The sequence below is a fragment of the Narcine bancroftii genome, chromosome 5 (assembly GCF_036971445.1).
Source record: "Narcine bancroftii isolate sNarBan1 chromosome 5, sNarBan1.hap1, whole genome shotgun sequence".
In the NCBI taxonomy this organism is placed as follows: domain Eukaryota; kingdom Metazoa; phylum Chordata; class Chondrichthyes; order Torpediniformes; family Narcinidae; genus Narcine; species Narcine bancroftii.
The window spans coordinates 39,468,322-39,487,525 of record NC_091473.1 but is presented as its reverse complement, the minus strand read 5'-3'; the positions used below and the strand labels follow the sequence as shown (position 1 = coordinate 39,487,525).

The window sequence follows — 19,204 nt, the reverse complement described above, 5'->3', positions numbered from 1 at the left end:
GTTAGGCATCAATAATTTCTGTCAACTGTTACACATACATTAGAACATTACATATTATGATTAATCAGTATTTCACTCGAATGTTAGTTTCTTCTACAGTAGTTTTTTTGCTATTGATATTGAACAATACTACAGATAATAGCCCTTTTGTGTTTGTTAATAAAGATGGTTTAAGATAATTCATTTGGGCTTTGTTACAGATTCATTTAAGAAACGCGTCGCAGACAAATGCCTCCAAATAGCTTTTATTGATCAAAAGGCCCTTTTGGCCCACGAGCCCAGGCCGCCCAATCACACCCAATTGACCTACAAGCCCAGGTACATTTTGGAGGGTGGGAGAAATCCGCAGCCTCCAGGGGAAACCCATGCAGATGCAGGGAGAACGAACAAACTCCTTAGAGACAGAGCAGAATCCTGGTCCTGATTGCTGGCGCTGTAACAGTGTTGCACTAGCTATTATGCTAACCGTGCCACTCTCTTTCTTTATATTTCCAAGATCTGGTGTGGTGTTCAATCTTGATTGTTAAATTACTGTTGCAGAAAAAATTATTTCAAGGTGTCAGAATAAAGTGAAAACTTGCTGATATATGCAAAACTCTTTTAAGTAAAAGTTAATTATTTCCATTCTACAACTCTCAAAATAATATTATGTTTCCAACTTAACATTTTTCATTGTTCTACAGCATCCCTTCATGAGAAATTCAGATTCATCTTCTGAATTATTCCCAAAGTTTGTTTTATCACAAGATTTGAATTTTTGCCATATTTATGTGCATACAATTTCTATCAGTGTTTGTGAGGCACAAGGCTACAGACCAACTTCTTGCAGTTGTACTGCTGTGAATATTTGCAAGCCAGAACACTGCTGGTCTTCACTCCCTTTTGGGGAAAAAGAAATCATCCATTTAGTGTTGCATTCTCACCTTTGGTACATCTGAGTAACATTTCAATTTGCTCTTTTTGGGTGTGCAAGTCTGGCTCTCCTCTTTTGTCTTCTTCCCTGTCCAATGAAAACTATCAATGCCATAAAGAGATAATTTGAAATAAATGTAAATATTTTGGAAAGATTTACTTGGTTACAGGATATTGTTCATAAGTTATTTCCCAGCCTGGCCGTCCAGATCTTGACACTCCTGTTTAACCTCCTTGATGGTAGTCAATCAAAGATGCTGTGTGCTGTGTGGAAAGGGTATTTTATAATTGTGTGAGCCCTATTTAAACAATGCTCTTGGTAAATGTCATCATTAGAGGAAAGGGAGATGCCAGTGATAATGTCAGCCATTTTGATGAATCTCGGTACTGATGCTTTGCAGCTACCAATGATGCAACTAAACAGGACGCTCTCAATTGAGTTCCTATAACATTTTGTCAAGATGGGGGCTCCTCAAACTCCTTAGGAAGCATAGGTGCTGCTGCACCTTCGTGAGCAAATAGGAGGTGTTGTGGATAGGTCATCTTTTATATGCATACCAAGGAACTTTGTGCTCTCCTTGATGGAGCCATTGATGTGTAATGAAGAGAGGTCAACCTAATATAAAGCACAAATATGATTTAAAGTATTAAACCAAAGTAAAATAATAAACCAATGGATAATTGTTCCCTATCTTTCCTAATCTGTAATCTAGAATTTCTACTGAGGTCAATAGGGTGTTAGATCCTATAGCATGTCATCCAATCTAGCACAGGGTCCCAGTAGGAATTGTGTAGCATAATGTTGGCAATTCGAGCAATTCTAGGTCCTGCCATTAAGTTTCACGTGGGACTCCAGCATTAGGATAAACTAAAAGATTCAGCTCTATGAATCTGGTAGTCAAGCCCAGTCTCAAAGTACGTTCAAGTCCAGGACTGATTTCAATTTGAATGACAGGCTCAGATCCTTTAAAACTGCCAAATACAATGTCATTCAAACAATAAGATACAAGTACGAAAATAATGAAATATGAAATTTTGGTCAACACGCTTTCTTTTTCTATTCTTCTCTTTTATGTTCTATTTATTTATTTCTTCTTTCTCTCTTTAATTTTTTGCTTTAAGTTGTAGGAGGTGGGGAGGGTGGGGGAAGGGGGGAATGAAAATGTCACTGTATATTTTAATGCTGAATATTTGTATATATTGTTAATAACATGGTTCATGGTGAAGTACTAAATAAAAATTATAAAAAGATACAGAATAAGTGTCCAAATGGAATAATTTTTGAATAGATAAGAGGCATTGCATTTTTGTAGGAAAAGCCTGCTAAAAGCCTCTTTGTTTTCTGATGCTTGTAATTGGAGTATGAACCACTTTTCTTCGATGCATTCAGACCTAATGATTTCAATGGGGGTTAATATGAATAGGTGAATATTACTCACAGCTGATATTCACACACCTATTTCACACTTGTAATGATGAATCTGAATGGGATAGGGCAATCAATGATGCTGGTGTACAGGTCCACAAGATTATCAACAAGCAGCCTTGGTTAAAAAGGTTGTAAAACAATAGATCTGAAATTAATGTAGAAAGAAATTAAATTAAAAAGCAGAAAGATTATGTTCAAATGATCATTGCCTTTTTCAGCTATTAATCCTTCAAAATAATTACAAGTTTGAATGAGACCCCGTTGAAATTAGACCAAAAGACATAGGAGTGGAATTAGGCCCTTGGGCCAAAGAATCCATCCTGTCATTTCATTAGTGCCTGATTTAACCCTGTTGTCCTGCTGCCTTCCTGTAACCCTTGATTCCCTACCTAATCAAGAATGTATTAACCTGTCTTAAATATATCCAATGGGTTGTCATGAACATGGCAATGAATTCTATATATTCACCACATCTCTGATCATATATATCTCTGATCCCATTCAAAACGAATGTAAGCTTTGCATTTACTTTCCTTATCACCGACTCTACGTGCAAGTTAATCTTGAGGTCAGGGTTTCCCAAACTGGGTTCTGTGGATGAAATGGCAATGATCTATCCATTTTTCTTTAAATTACTTTTTACCTCTATCTTTAATTCAATGTTTTTCTGGGGGAATGACAAGATGGCAGCCACAGGGTGGGGGGGGGGAGAGAGAGAAGGGAAGGGAGGTGGAAGCAGGGGGGGGAATGCGTGCAACCCTCTGAGGGTGCTCACCTTGGCCATTCATTTGCATAATACCCACCCTCCCCACTCCAATCGGTGCTGAGGCTCGGCCTGTCCATCAAAGGGACCGGCAGCAGGTTTCCAGGCCAATTAGCAGGCAGAATGATGGGGGGGGGGAATTTTGATGTCTCTTCTCCCCCACTCACACAGCCAATCACTGGGCTGTGGCCCCATTGTGACGTCAGTGAGCGGATGGGCTCGATGTGTGGGGGGGGGGGAGGGAATGCTCACAGCACCTGTCAAATCACCAACCAGTGGTGGTGGGTTACATCACCAACATCCTGTCAATTGCAGCTCAGGCCAATTACCCAGTGAGAGGGGATGGGGGGGAGATATTGTGACATCCCTGCAGCCCTTCCTGAAGCCAATCAGTGAGCGAAGTTCCCATTGTTTTGCTCAGAGGGTGTGTCCCCATCCTCTCCTGTCAATCAGTGGCCCACTCATCTGCGCGCAGCCAATCATCACTGGATGAAGGCACCACTCCAATTATGATGTCAGTGGGAGAACAGACTCCCGCCCTGTTAATCAACCGCCATCGATTCTGGCATAGCAGATGAAGTGACATCAGGAATGGACAGGTCTTCTCTTATAAGTCACCGCCCAGAACAACTACTGAATGGAAACCTGCTCCATTGTGATGTCGGAGGGCAGGCGGACATTGTGGAGAATGGTGAGTTTATTTACTTTCTTACTATGCTTGTGTATATACCAGGTCTTTTAAACTGTAATTGACGATTGGGGTTCCGCAATTTCCAAGTGGTCCACAAAAGGGTTCCATGCGCTAAAAGGTTTGGGAACCCCTCCTTTAGGTAATCTTGCAGATGACTCCCAAGTCTCTCTGTACCTCTGATTTCCAAACTATTTAGAAAATAGTCTACACCTTTATTCCTTCCACTAAAATGCATGATCGTACACTTCTCTACCTTGTATTCCACCTGCCAATCCCTTGTGCAATTTCTTAATTAGTCTAAATCCTTTTGTAAGATCAGTGCTTCCTCAACATTACCTGCCCCTCCTCCTGTCTTAGTATCATCTGTGAACTTGGTCACAAAGCCATCCAAATCATTAACATATAATGTGAAAAGCAGACCCACCACTGCCAAAGCCTCCACAATTTTCTCAGCTACCTCTATAAGATTACTGGGGTGTCGTCTATCTGATCCAGGTGATTTATCCATTTTCTGACTTTTTTATCTTGCCCAGCACCTTCTCCTTTATTGTTTCTTTTCTGGATAGGAGAAATTATTATTATTTATAAAACTTAAATCTCTAAGGTACTGGGTAAGTTAAAATATCTAAAGGTGCATAAAATATTCATGCCAAAGTATAATTCTTTACCTATCCTTGCACCATTTTAAATCAACAATGCAACAATTTCATCATACTCACAGGAAGGTGGTGATAAGATACAATTTTCATGAGAAAGATGTTTGAAATATTCCTATATTGTGTTGCAATTTGTAATTCACAGGGTATCTTTTCCTTTATACTTCCTAGGTTAATTTAGATTTTAATAATGATGAGACCTATTGGCCTGAATGTTATTTTAGCATCTCATTCTGTACCTGCAGCTTTTAAAATATCTTGTTTTCAATAGCAAATAGCAAGATTAATCTCATTCATTTAAATTTAAATGACATTTATATAAAGTTACCAATTACAAAAACCTTACAGAAATGTTCTTGTTTATCATAATTATTCTAATTTTACGGGGTTAGGGAATATCATAATGGACTATTTAAAATAATGATAAACTCTTGTAATGTAACTATATCCATTTTACTCACTAGGGGTCACTATGGGATGACAAAAAAATCTATTCACTGTGACCCATGCAAAATTAATGGGACCAAAAATCATATTTAATCTGATCTTCAGGAAAGAAAGATGTAACTTAGAATTATATGCTTGATATCTATTGTATCACTATATATTTATAGATGTGATAAAAATGTTTTGCCACTAAACACAGCAATTGTAAACCTCATTTGGGGAATAATGTTGGTCTCACATTTGATAAGTGAGAATTTGGTTTTGGCAGAATTAATAATATTAACATGTAAAGATGTAGCTAGGATAGAATTTAAAAAGTAACAAATTATAGAACATTCTGCTTCAGACAAGATTAAAAGAAGTTACCGTAGTAGATACCGGAACAGTCTTCTCGGAATTGTGCTAAATTAAAATAATTTGACATTTGGTACAAAGAATAATGCTGTGTCATCTCTAGTGGAAGTAAGTAATTCCAACTGATTGCCTGTGATATTGCTTATGGGTATTCTAAAGTTTACAGTTTGTTAATTAAGATATGGTGGGGGAAAAAAATTTGAATATTAAGCAATTAAATGAACAGTATCCAAGGAAATAATCTTTGTACAATCAAAATATCAATCAATTTGGTGATTGGTAGAAACAATATCCATTTTTAGAATGCACTTCAGCTACCTCCTCATAACTCAACTCTCCATCTTCAGAGTATAAAATGCAGGCTTTTGCTGCATCATTCTGGAAATTGTCTGTCAGAATGAGGTGCCAAGTGAGATGCTCTTAAATATTGGAAGAGATTTCTAATATTTAACAGCTAATATAGATGTAATATCCAGTAATCAGAAGACATTGAACAGCTTTTAGAGTTGTCACATGGGCTGTACCATTGTTATGGCTATACTGGAATAGTTTGGGAAGAAAAATAATTTTCAGTATTTGATCTGTTCATTGTACTTGGTTATTCTTCAATTTACATGAAGTGATCTACCTTCAGTCAGAAGCTAATGCAGGAGCAAGTATCTATACCAGAATGGCCTGGCTAGAGACATGGTCTTCAAATTAGATTTCTTTGGTTCCATAGTAATTAAATACTTCAACTTGTATGAAATTATCTGACCTTCAGACAGAAACAAACAAAGGAACAAGGTTTGCTCTGGCCAAGTCCAGAATCGTGAAATATGACTATCTATGGAAGTCCAAAATTAATGAAGGGAGTGTATCAAACAGTTTTCTTGATATGCCTGAGTCCTCATGCAGACCATGCCCTTTTTGAACCTCCTCCAGAAGACCTTGGGAAACCTTAGACCATCTGTCTGTTTTTGGCTAATGTCAGCAAACCGTGGTCACTAGATTCTCTTTGGATCGGATGATGGACCCTGGTATGGAGAAGGTTTTTATTTAATCATTTCTGACCTAAAAAATGAACCCCTTATTTCTGGACTATGATCTGTTGCTCTAGACATCCCAACCTGAGAAGATATTAATTCTGCACCTATCCTGTGAGACCTATAAGAAATCTTTACCATTTTGTTGAGATAATCTCTAAGTTTTTCTAAATTCAAGAGAATGAAGGCCCACTCTGCTAAATCTCACTATATTGATCTCATTGCCTAAGTGAGACACAATAGGCCTAGGTCAAGAAATAAAGTGGCGTCATCTGGAAGGACAAATCTGAAAGGGACTCCACTTTTTTAGAATAAGCTAGTTTGGTGACTCATCAACTCCCCAAAGGAATAAGAGAATGCCATGAGTCCCCCCCCCCCCCCCACCCCTTTCTCTAATGTAGAACCCCCAAGTTAACAATTTTCAGGCCATATTTCTCAATCCTGGAAGCAAACAACATGGGGGGATTCAACTCCAATCTCGAACAAACCTCAACAATAAACATGGCCTGAAATGTTGATTTTGGGTGATTTGAGCACAGTTTTAGAAACAAGTTTATAATCATGATGTGTGGATTCTTTAGGATAATCAACACTATTTAAGATCCAAACATTCAGATCTAAAAATGGAGAATTTTCCACAGAGGCAATCAGTATCCAATGGAAAAACATTTTGAAGATCACCTCATTAAGACATCAGTAGCCCTAGCACAAAGTTTAGAGGTACATACATGGCATCACATACAACCCTGAGATTCTTTTTCCTGCTGACCAGGCAGAATTTCCACTTAGAGGTAGTGCAAAAAAAACTCAAGAAAAGATACATATACAAAAGAAAGAAATGTAAACAACAATAAAGTGCAAAAAAAACTGTGCAATATAGAAAATATTCACTAATAAATAAAGTGCACAAGTAAGAGTCCTTAAATGAGTCACTGATTGAGTTTGTTGTTTAGGAGTAGCAAATGTGTGTGAACCTGGTGGTGCAAGTCTTGTGGCACCTATACTTCTTTCCTGATGGTAGGAGTGAGAAAAGAGCATGTCCTTTGTGTGTGGATCCTTGATAATTGCTGCTGCTCTACAACTGCATCATTCCATGTAGATGTTCTCGATGGTGGGAGAATTTTTACTGTAATGTATGTGGCTGTGTTCACTGCCTTTTGCAGGGCTTTCCACTCAGAGATATTGGTGCCCCCCCATACCAGGCCATGATGCAACTGCACACTTGTAGATTTTTGCCGAGGTTTTCAATGTCAAACCAAACCTGAGAAAGTAGAAGCACTGATGTGCTTTCTTCGTGTCCCCATCCCATAGATCATTACCCAACACAAACCTGATGATTCCCTGGCCTGACAAGAGTTTGAATAAAGCTGAAAAGCAGCAATGCCTCTGGATCAGATGGAATCCCTGCTGGCATTTTAAAACATGGCTACGAGTTAAGATGTGACTATCTTCTGGAAATGAAAAATCTGATTACAATAATTACTGAGGAAACTCGCTGAGGGTCTGCTATTAAAAGATATCAAAAGAATCCTCCTCAATCAGTGACTGAAGATCTCCTCCCATAGTTACAATTTGGATGCCGTCATTTTGCGGTACAAAAGGTTTGATTTTCACGTCAGGAATCTGCACCAAACACTGTGCAGGCCAATTGTGATTTCACAAAAGACTTCAACTTCATCAATTGATGATTAAGGATTCTTGTCAATTTGACATTTCTCAGAAACATATTACCATTCTACATGTTCACATGCAGAATGGTAATTCTGAATGCACCCATTAGTCATTGGGCAGTTTGGGCTTGTGGGTCACAAGGACCTGTTATCAGCTGCATTACTAAATTTAAAAAAACAATTAAATTTAAATCTGCTACATTGTGATGTTCAAGTTGTGATCCTAACCATCAGGTCCACCACAGATCCATCTCTATTCCAAAAATGGTCAAACAAAGCTGTGCTATCCCGTCAATCCCTTTCATAATCTTCCATAGTGCCTGCAACGAGCTGCTCACTAAAGAGGATTCATAGAAATTAGTTCAACCTCTGTCACCTCTTAAAGTACAGTATCCATGTAGAGGCAAAGCTCCAAGATATTGCAGATTCCTTCAACGAAGCACAAGAGGATAGGCCTTAGATAAAACAGCTCAACAACAAAGTCAATTTAACAGTTACTTCCATCATACAAAACTATGAAGATGCACAGCTGGATCTTGAGAAACAATCTTAGGAGCCACCTCTCAGTTAATGTTACCATAAATAATGAAATTCACCAACACCTTCACTTTAACAATAGTACCTTAGGTTGCTTGAGTAAATCAATAGTGGAAGAAAGTCATCAAAGCTGATATTAAGCCCACCAATGTCTCCAACCTCTATCTTTGTACTAAATCTTGCCACATAGGATACTTCTATCATTATTTGGGGTGAAGCATAATAGGCCAAGACTACTCAAGAAAGAAGGTGGTGGTACGCTTTCACAATAGGGCTTGTTTGTTGTCTCAACAACTCTCCATAGAATAAGTGAACAATCATCTCCCCCACCCCTTTTACACTTAAGTAACAACATCTACAAGCACTGGAATGTACCATCAATGCTGTCTCTGTAAGATTCTCCAACTCCTTTGCCAGTGTCTACTTCCTGGTCAATGTTCTCAGCCCCAAGGGTCTGACCATGTTTGCCAACTTTGATAAAAAGGCCACCTAATTTGCATGGAGACACAATAGGCTAGAGATGCTAGAGTCCTGGAGTAGAAGAACAAACTGTTGGAGGAATTCAACTGGTCAGGCAGCATCCGTGGTTGAAACCCCAGTTCAGGACATCATCTGAACGGCTGACTCCAGATGAATGACGCAGGCACTCTATCCCAAACTCCATCACAGCAACAGGTTTCCAGAAGGATACAAGAAAATAAGAGTGGTAAGTCCACCTGACTCCTCAAGGCTGCTGTGTCATTCAGTATGATCATGGCTGATACACACAAGCTCAGTTCCCCCTCTGAGCCCTCTTCTTTCATAAATGTATCTATTTCATTTAATAATTTCACCATCCCTAGGTCTCTGGTTGGAGAATTCTAGAGATTCATTGCCAACTGTGAGAAGAAATCTTTGCATTTCTAGGTGTTAAGTATTTTAACAAAATGTAGACTATTCGCAATAAATTATTTTCAAACAGAAAACCAAACACACGAAGATGAGAGGAGTTCAAAGTCCAGCTGATTGGGACATTACGTGGCAATGGGGTTAAGTTAATCCTTTGCAACAGCTGGAACAGATAGAATCAGCACATCGCAGCACCTGGTGCCCTTGTACTTTGGTTCCATGCAGAGCCTGATGCAGACACACATGAAGGTGGTCATCAGGATGGCGTCCATATTGGGTATGCCTTTGTCCCTATGTCTGTTGACATGTACATGCTGACCCTATGGACCTTTTTGATTTTGGATACCCATACGAACAGAAAGATGGGCCACATCTGCACAAAGTTTAGCAGTACCGAGAGCACCTTGCATCTGATGACCTGGTTCTTTTCTGTTATTGAGAGGGAGTGGCGTGCCCAGAGACCCAATTTTTGTTGTACTCCTCAGCCCCTCCAAATCAGATCCCCAAAGAGGCTTTGACCTGAGTGCCTCCATTGCCTGGCAATGTCAGTCCTCTTATGCCCTCATCCTTCCTGATGGATTCAGCAAAGGCCTCAATGAATCATACAAATACCACTAGAGAAAATGGGCAACTCGGCCTGACTCCAGACTTGATGGGGAAGCTATCTGTTTCCCACACTTGATGTGTACTGTTCTATGGATGTCTGTGTGGAGCATTTCAAATTCCCTCCCAAAGCCCATTTTGGAGAACACATTCATCATATACATATGTGATATCCAATTGAAACCCTTCTCTTGGTCTAAGCTGACCAGGCAGGTGTCTACTTCCCTATCCTGCACGTAGGCAATGGGCAGAGCAAGGTTATCAGAAATTTTCCTGCCCAGAACTGTGCAGGTGTGATCTGGGTGGATGACTCATCCCAGGGCAGACTTGACTTAATTGGCGGTGGCTATGGGCAGGATTTTGTATTCAATATTTAACAATAATACAGGTTTCCGATTCCTGATATCTTCCTTTCCCACTCCCCACCCACCCGCCCCCCCCCCTTCTGTTTGAAGATGAGGGTTGATGATGCCCTTCCTCATGAAATCTGATATGCTGCCTGCCAGGAGCATAGCTTTGTATACTTCCAGCAGGTATGGGCCCATCCAGTCCCACAGAGCCATAAATAAGACATCGCTTCCAGGAGTGTTATTCGACCCAAAGGCTGGTATGGAGTCCGTCAGTAATGGCTGGACTTTCTGCGAGAAATGAAGAAAGTGCAGGACAGGTACATACCAAAAACGGAATGTGAATGGAAAAATGAGATAATTGTGGCAGACGAGGGAAGTTAAAGCCAAGGTAAAAGCAAAACAAGGAAGTAAAAATTAGTGGAAAGCTTTTAAAAATTTAGAGAAGACAAATAAGAAGGTGATAAGGAAGAAAAAGATGAATTATGAAAGGAGATTATCAAATAATATCAGAGGATCCTAAATGATTTTTTTTAATATATAAAGTGTAAAAGAGAGACAAAAGTAGACAGAACCAATAGAAAATGATGCTTGAGAAATTGTAATGGGAGATAAGGAGATGGCAGAGGAACTGAATGAATATTTTGGATCAGTCTTCACTGTGGAAGATATAAGTAGCATAATGGACTCCCAAGGGAGTCTGGGAAAAGAAGTGAGTGCAATCAACATCACAAGAGAAAAATATACTTGGGAAGCTAAATGGCCGAAAGCAGTGGTTCTCAACCTTTTTCGGTCTAAAGCCCTCCTGGCTTGCATGCCATTGTCCACTAGTGGCAATGACTGAGAAATATTTTCAAGACAAAGACAACTCTGTAAGAAACACATTCTTAATCTAATTTAAAGTATTGTGGCGGCTCACCACAAGGCAGGCGAACCGGCCCCGCTTGTAAGCCACGCGGTGGGGCAGCCAGCCAAAATGGGGCCGTCAGGGGTTTCCCTTCCTTCCAGCTTGGGGCTCAGAAACCCACACTTGGGGACCACGTGACATCCAGATGACGCCAGCGCCCTCCAGTGCGGTTCTCACCCAGGTCCGGGCTGGGAGTATAAATGCAGCCCAGCAGCCTTCGATAAACTAGTCTGCTCACTGAGCTCAACCCGTCTGGTTGTGTGTGTTATTGCAGGAGCAGTGTAGCCGCCACTACAATTGGTGACCCCGACTGGTTCAAACGTCTTTGAACCCATCATGAGCGAGCCTGGGATCAGTGCTATAGCTGAGAAACTGCCTGAGTTCTGGGTTCAGGAGCCAGAGACCTGGTTTGTCCATGCGGAGGCCCAGTTTCACCTCCACCAGATTTCATCCGACATGACCAAATTCTACCATGTGGTCGCTGCCCTGGACCAGGCCACCGCCAGACGCATGCTGCACCTTGTTCAGCACCCACCCACCAAGGACAAGTATGAGACCATCAAGCGAGTGCTTACCGGGTCCCTTGGACTATCCAGACACCAGCGTGTCGCTCAGGTGCTACACCTCCACACCCTGGGGGACAGGTCCCCAATGGAACTGATGGACGAAATGCTTGCACTCATGGGTGAGCACACCAATTGCCCACTTTTCAAATACATCTTTCTCGAACATATGCCCGGGGACATCCGCCCACTGCTTGTTCAGGAGAGCTTCACTGACCCAAGGAAGGTCGCCCAGAAGGCCCGAGCCATGGCTTGCACGATTCTCAGAAGGCTCAGTGGTCCAGCAGGTAATGAGACATGGGCACAGGTGTGTCCACACCAGGCCCACCCCTTGTGGTGCAGAAGAGCACCCGGCCCCTGAAGGGGCCCCCAAGAGCATAACCAAGGCCACAGCATCCTCTTCAGGCCTCTGCTTCTACCACCAGCACTAGGGAGCCAAGACTCGGAAGCGTCATCAGCCCTGCTTGTTCCAGGGAAACGACCAGGCTGGCTGCTGTTAATGGCTGCAATGACTGGCAAAGGACACAGCCTTCTCTACCAGCGGGACTCAGTCAGCGGTCGGCGGTTCCTCGTTGACACTGGAGCCCAGATCAGCGTCATACCGGCCATGGCCATCAAATTCAGGAACTGACCTCGTGGACCTTCCCTCCGTGTGGCCAATGCAACAGCAATCCAGACATATGGAGACAAGACAGTCCACTTCCAGATCGGCCAACAAAATTTTGCATGGAGGTTCACCGTCTTGTCCCTCCTGACTGCTAACCTGGGTGCAGACTTCCTCCTCGCACACAGACTTCTGGTGGATATTCGAGGTAGGCGCTTGGTGGACGCCTGTACCTTCCAGGCCCTTCGCCTCGACGCCTCCCGCTCAAAGCAACTGCAGATGGCCACGATCAGCATGCCCAGAGATGAGTTCCAGCAGATCCTGAATGAGTTCCCGACACTCCTCAAGCCACAGTTCTCTGCTGCCTTGCTGCGCCACAGGGTGTTCCACCACATCCCCACCCAGGGCCCGCCGGTTCACGCCAAGGCACGCCGACTCCCACCTGATAATCTCCAGGAAGCGAAGGAGGAGTTTTCACTTCTGTTGGAGCTGGGGATCATTCGGCGGTCCGACAGCTGTGGGCCTCGCCGCTCCACCTGATCCTGAAAGCCTCCGGTGGCTGGTGTCCCTGCGAAGACTATCGCAGCTCAACGAGGCAACCGTTCCTAACCTTTACCCCATCCCTCACATCCAGGACTTTACAGCCAACCTGCACAACATGAGGGTCTTCTCCAAGGTTGACCTGGTGCGTAGATATCACCAGATCCCGGTGCACCCTGAGGACATACCCAAGACAGCCATCATCACCCCCTTTGGCCTGTTCGAATTCCTGCGCATGCCATTCGGGCTCAAGAATGCCACTCAGACCTTCTAGCGCCTCATGGTCTCTCTGGGCAAGGACTTGGATTTTGTCTTTATTTATTTGGATGACATCCTTGTCGCCAGAAAGGAACGGGCACAACACAAGGCCCACCTACGTGCCCTTTTCTGCTGGCTGGCCGACTTCAGCCTTACCATCAACCCGGCCAAGTGCCAGTTTGGGTAAGAGTCCATGCAGTTCCTGGGCGATAACATCATGGCCAAAGGAACCACGCCTGCTGCTGCGAAGGTTGCCGCCATCAGAGAGTTCCCATGCCCGAACAGCCTCAAGGGGTTGCAGGATTTCGCGGGTATGGTCAACTTTTACAACTGCTTCATCCCGGGAGCTGCGTACATCATGCAGCCGCTGTTTGCTCTCATTGCAGCCAAGCACAAGATGCTCGCTTGGAACCCAGAAGCCTGCACCACATTCGAGGCCACAAGGACACCCTCGCAAAGGCCACCATGCTCACCCACCCGCACACCAACCTACATATGGCACTCTCTATCGATGCCTCTGCCACAGCTGTCAGTGCCATCCTGGAGCAGCAGGTGAATGGGCATTGGAAGCCGCTGGCATTCTTCAGACGCCTGCTCCGCCCGCCAGAATGCAAGTATTGTGCCTTCAACCGCGAGTTACTGGCCATGTACCTGGCGGTGCGGCATTTCTGCTATTTTTTGGAGGGGAGGACTTTTACCATCTTCACCAACTACAAACCCCTCACCCAGGTGCTTGCGATGGCAAAGGATCCCTGGTTGGCCCGCCAGCAGCGTCACCTCTCCTTCATGTCGGAGTTCACCACCGACATTCGGCACAAGGCAGGGAAGAATAATGTGTTTGCTGATGCACTCTCACGACCGGCCATCTGCACGCTGATGCCTGGCATCAACTTTGACCAGCTTGCCCGGGACCAGGAAGCTGATGAGGAGACGAGGGCCTTCAAGACTGCCATCACCGGCCTGCGGTTCTGAGACCCCCTGACTCCGAGTGGCGAAGGCACCATTCTGTGCGATATCTCCTTGGGCACCCCACAGCCAGTGGTTCTGCAGCAGTGGCGCAGGCAGGACTTCCATCACATCCACGACCTTTCACATCTGTCCATCAGGTCCACAGTCCGGATGGTGGCAGAACAGTTTATATGGCATGGGCTGCGGAAGCAGATCGCGGGCTGGGCCAGAACATGTACCCATTGCCAGACATCCAAGGTGCACAGGCACACCAGGGCGCCCATATAGGAGTTCAAGCACATCTGGGAATGATTCAGTCACATTCACGTGGACATCATCGGGCCCTTACCCGTTTCCTGGGGCGACCGTTACCTGTTTACGGTGGTGGACCGCACCACTCGCTGACTCGAGGCGATCCCGATGCCAGACGCCTCCACCGACTCCTGCTCCAGAGCCCTGTTGCATGATTGGGTCACCCGGTTCAGCATCCTGGCTCACCTCACCAGTGATCGGGGCACCCAGTTCACATCTGCGCTCTGGGCACAGCTCACCAACAGATTGGGGATCCAGCTGCACCGCACCATGTCCTACCACCCGCAGGCCAATGGACTGGTCAAACGTCTGCACCGCCACCTGAAATCGGTGCTCAAGGCCCGTCTCACCAGTCCTGACTGGATGGACGAACTGCATTGGGTGCTCCTGGGCATCCGCTCCACTCCCAAGAAAGATCTGCAGGCGTCATCAGCTGAGCTGGTCTACAGTGCGCCGCTGGTACTACCTGGTGAGTTCGTCAATGCACCTCACAATCCCCACCGTTTGCCGCATGAACTACTTCCTCACCTCAGGGCACACTTGGACTCCTTCGAACCCCCACCGCCACCCAGGCATGGCACCTGCCCGACTCACATTCCTTGCGAGCTGCTTTCCACAGAGTTTGTTTCTGTTTGCTGGGACCCATCTGCAGCACCTCTGCAGTACAAGGGGCCATACAGCATTCCGGCTCGATGTTCACGCTGGACTTGGGTGGCAGGCATGAGCTGTTTTACCATGGACAGGCTGAAGCCAGCATACCTCGATCCCACCTAGCCCATGGTCGTTGACCAGTCCAAGAGGCAAGGCTACCCGGCAAAAAAGGATATTCGCACCGGTTCTGGGGGGGGCTGTGTGGCGGCTCACCACAAGGCAGGCGAATCGGCCCCGCTTGTAAGTCACGCAGCGGGGCAGCCGGCCAAAATGGCGCCGTCGTGGAATTCCCTTCCTTCCAGCTCGGGGCTCAGAAACCCGTGCTTGGGGTCCACATGATGCCTGGATGATGTCAGCGCCCTCCAGCACAGTTCTCAGCTAGGTCCGGGCTGGGAGTAGAAGTGCAGCCCAGCAGCCTGCAATAAACTAGTCAGCTCACTGAGCTCAACGCATCTGGTTGCATGTGTTATTGCAGGAGCAGTGTAGCCACTGCTACAGTATTATATTTAACACTTTTAAAGAACAAAAAAAACACTGCAAGCATGCACTGAACATAAAAATTCCCAATCAAAATCAAAGCTTAAGCCACTTTAATGAGACCCCTGTGTCTGAAGTTCTCACCTCCATTTTCCACATCCTTGATTCTGTTGTAGATAATGCACTCCTGCAATCTGCCTTCATTTCAATATGATTTTGTGCCTTTGTCTTCAAAGGCACCAACATTGATAAGCCTGATTCATAAAGTTAAGTGAAGGGCAGGATCTTCTGACGACTCTCCTTCACAATGTTAGAGTAACATCATTTTTGGCCAAAACTTAGAGATAGACACATCTCAAACATGTCTCTGCATTTGGAATCACATTGAAGATCCATGAGTTCATCTTGCTGATCATCAGGGACTTTGTTGACTTTAAGAAGAAAGGGGTTCCTCACCAGTGCCAGTCCTTCTCGGACTGAGACATGACTCAGGTTCACCCTGATCTCAACATTTTTGGGAGTCTCGATGGCCCACATGGTTATGTGGTGTTGCCCACCCATGGGCCATGGCACACTGGTTGGGAACTGGTGATCTGAGGGTAGATAAGTCTTCCGGACCAAATGGAATGCACTCTTGGGTACTGAGGGAAATAGCTGTAGAGATTGTGGCAATATTGGTAATGATCTTCTTGGAATCAATAGATTCTGGCATGGTTCTAGTGGACTGAAAGATTGCAAATGTCACTCTGCTTTTAAGAAGGGAGGGAGGCCACAGAAAGGAAATTATTGACTATTAGTCTGACCAGTGGTTGGGAAGCTGTTGGAGTTGATTGTCAAGTATGAGGTTACGGAGTATTGTTATGAGCCCAGAGGACCCCAAAACCCAGCACCAATAGATATTCACCAAGACAAATGGTTACTTAAACAAAAGTTGCTTTTAATTATCTTTAAACATGAAAATAGAATCAAAATTTAACTTGTCACTATTGACTTACTTAACCTAATTTAACCCCCTTCTAATTCTAAATACATGTGTATGTAATATGTGTGTAAGTTCAGAAAAGTTCTTTGGTTCACAGTCCAATCTCACTTTTCATTTCTCCAAATTCACTGGTTGCAGGCAATTCTTATACTGTGCACAGAATTTAACATTTATAAAGTTCACCAGGCTTTGATGCTTGAAAGGTAAATGGTTACTGCTCAGGAAGGTTCTTGTCAGTTTTCAAAGAGAGATTTGTTGTTCCAGGACATCTACAACTGATATACTTCCATTCGTCACTTCAGTGTCTTGCTGACGAAACTTGCCCATCTGGGTTCTCCAGATGATAACCTCTTTCTTGCAGGTCACCATAGAATTCCTTTTTGTTTCCTTATTCCAAGTGAAACATTAGACAGCCAGTCCTCTCCTCTTGCATGAATTACAAGGGCTTTAACCAGGCCACCTTCCAAAAAGGTTTTCCATAAGCTTGCCAGCTTATGCTGTTCCAGTCCCAGCTTCTTCTGCTGGCTGTAGCACTGTAGAAGTGAGCTGTGTGTGTGTGTGTGTGTGTGTGTGTGTGTGTGTGTGTGTGTGTGTGTGTGTGTGTGTGTGTGTGTGTGTGTGTGTGTGTGTGTGTGTGTGTGTGTGTGTGTGTGTGTGTCTGAGAGAAAGCCTGTTTGATTTTCTCTGCTTGCAAAACCACATGACCCTCTTAGAACACCAAGTTCTCTTCCAGACAATCTGTGGCTCCAACAAGATCTTTCATCTGTTGCCTTTTGTAAACTACAATCCATTAGTGAAGTCTCTTGAGCACTCTGCAAAGCTCTTGCAAAAGCTGTGGAGCCAATATGTCTAGCATTGGGCAGAGCTCCAGTATTTTAAATAAGATGTGTTTGTATGTAACCTACTCTAACAACCCTTTCCCAGTTTATCTCCCAAAAACATTTCTGTATACTCTGTCACAGTACCTAGGTGTGCATAACAAGATAGACCCAAGTCAGCATGGTTTCCTTAATGAAAAATCATGCCTGACAAACCATCTACAATATTTTGAAGAAAACAGAAGTAGGATAGACAGGGGAGATGCAGTGGATGTTGTTTGGACTTTCATAAGGCTTTCAGCAAGGTGTCACTCATGAGGCTGCTTAACAAGATGATAGCCCATGGAATTTCAGGAAGGATACAAGCATAGGTAGAGCATTGGCTGATGAGCCAGAAATGGAGAATAGGAATAAAGGGATCCTATTCTGGTTGGCTATCGGTTACCAGTGGTGTTCTGCAGGGATCAGTGTTGGGGCCACTTCTTTTTATATTGATTTGAATTATTGAATCGATGAATTTTTGGCTAAATTTTCAGATGATAGCAAACTAGCTGATAGGATGGGTGACGCTGAGGATACCAAAAGGCTGCAGAGAGACTTGGATAGATTAGGAGAATGAACAAAGAGGTGACAAATGAAATTCAATATTGGAAAGTGTATAGTCATGCTCTTTGGTAAAAGAAATCAATGGACAGACTATTATTTAAATGTGGAGAAATTCAAAATTCTGAGGTGCAAAGGGACTTGGGAGACCTTGTACAGGATACCCTAAAGGTTAACCTCCAGATTAACTCAGTGGTGAAGAAGGCAAATGCAACGTTGGTTTTCATTTCTAGAGGAATAGCACATATGAACAGGGATGCAATGTTGTGAGACGATAGGACACTTGTGAGACCTCACTTGGAATGCTGTGTACAGTTTTTGGCACCTTATTTGAGAAAAGATGTGCTGCCTTTAGAGAGGGTTCAGAGAAGATTTACTAGAATGATACCAGGATCGAAAGAGTCAGCATATGAGGAACATTTGTTGGTTTTTAGACTCTACTCTTTGGAGTAAAGAAGGATGAGGGGGGACCTCATAGAGACTTTGAATGCTGAAAGGCCTTGCCATCGCAGATCTGGCAAGGATGTATCCCATGGTAGCAGATTCTAGAACAAGAAGGCACAACTTCAGTATAAAAGGGTTTTAATTTCAGACAGAGATGCAGAAAAATGTCTTTAGTCAGAGGGTCATAAGTCAATGGAACTTATTGCCACAGGTAGCTGTGGAAGTGAGGTTGTTGAGTGTCATTAATGCCGAGATTGACAGGTATATGATTAGACAGGACATCAAGGGTTATGGAGAGAAGGCTGAGGAGTGGGGCTAAATGGGGGGATGGATCAGCTCATGATAGAATGGCAGAGCAGACTTTGATGAGCAGATTGGCCTACTTCTGCTCCTGTATCTTGTGAGCTCCCTCAGGGAAACTGGCTGGTCCAAAATATCCCACTTGCTGTCATCTAAATTCTCTGTGATAGAGGAGAGGAAGTTTGGGAGACCATTCTGCCTGGAGCCTTGGTGTCACACAGTTTGACATAAAAGGATCTGCTGATCGTCTGTATGCCCATCTGTGAGGACGTGACTGAGCCATCCTCTTCTTTAAACTGTGGATCACAGATCTCCCTCTCCCTCTGTGAACTTTTTGAAAGAAGTGCGAGCACATCCTGCTCTACTGTGTAGACTATGGATCGGAAGATGATCTTGGAGGACTCCTAGGTAAAAAGGACAGCTTTCCAGCTCTTCACCTCTCAGAATTTCTCTCTCACATCAGCCTTCTCAACTG

At 44.0% G+C, this 19,204-nt stretch overlaps 2 long non-coding RNA genes across 5 annotated transcripts in view; one reads left to right on the top strand and one right to left on the bottom strand.

The window, feature by feature from the left end:
* Positions 1-229: 229 nt before the first annotated feature.
* Positions 230-3,449, bottom strand: LOC138763286 (uncharacterized). 4 transcript variants are annotated; one of them, XR_011357470.1, is made up of 4 exons: positions 3,362-3,449; positions 2,352-2,486; positions 924-1,000; positions 230-531 (listed from the first exon to the last, which is right to left on the bottom strand). It is a non-coding gene; the product is annotated as an uncharacterized lncRNA (long non-coding RNA). The 4 variants fall into 4 exon arrangements; XR_011357468.1 differs by having other exon boundaries at positions 2,369-2,486; XR_011357471.1 differs by lacking the exon at positions 3,362-3,449 and adding an exon at positions 3,117-3,355 and having other exon boundaries at positions 2,369-2,486.
* The window catches only part of LOC138763287 (uncharacterized), a 28,181-nt gene continuing 12,350 nt past the window's right edge, over positions 3,374-19,204 (top strand). The window contains exon 1 of the long non-coding RNA XR_011357472.1: positions 3,374-3,795. This is a non-coding gene — a long non-coding RNA (uncharacterized lncRNA). The remainder of the gene's footprint in view (positions 3,796-19,204) is intronic.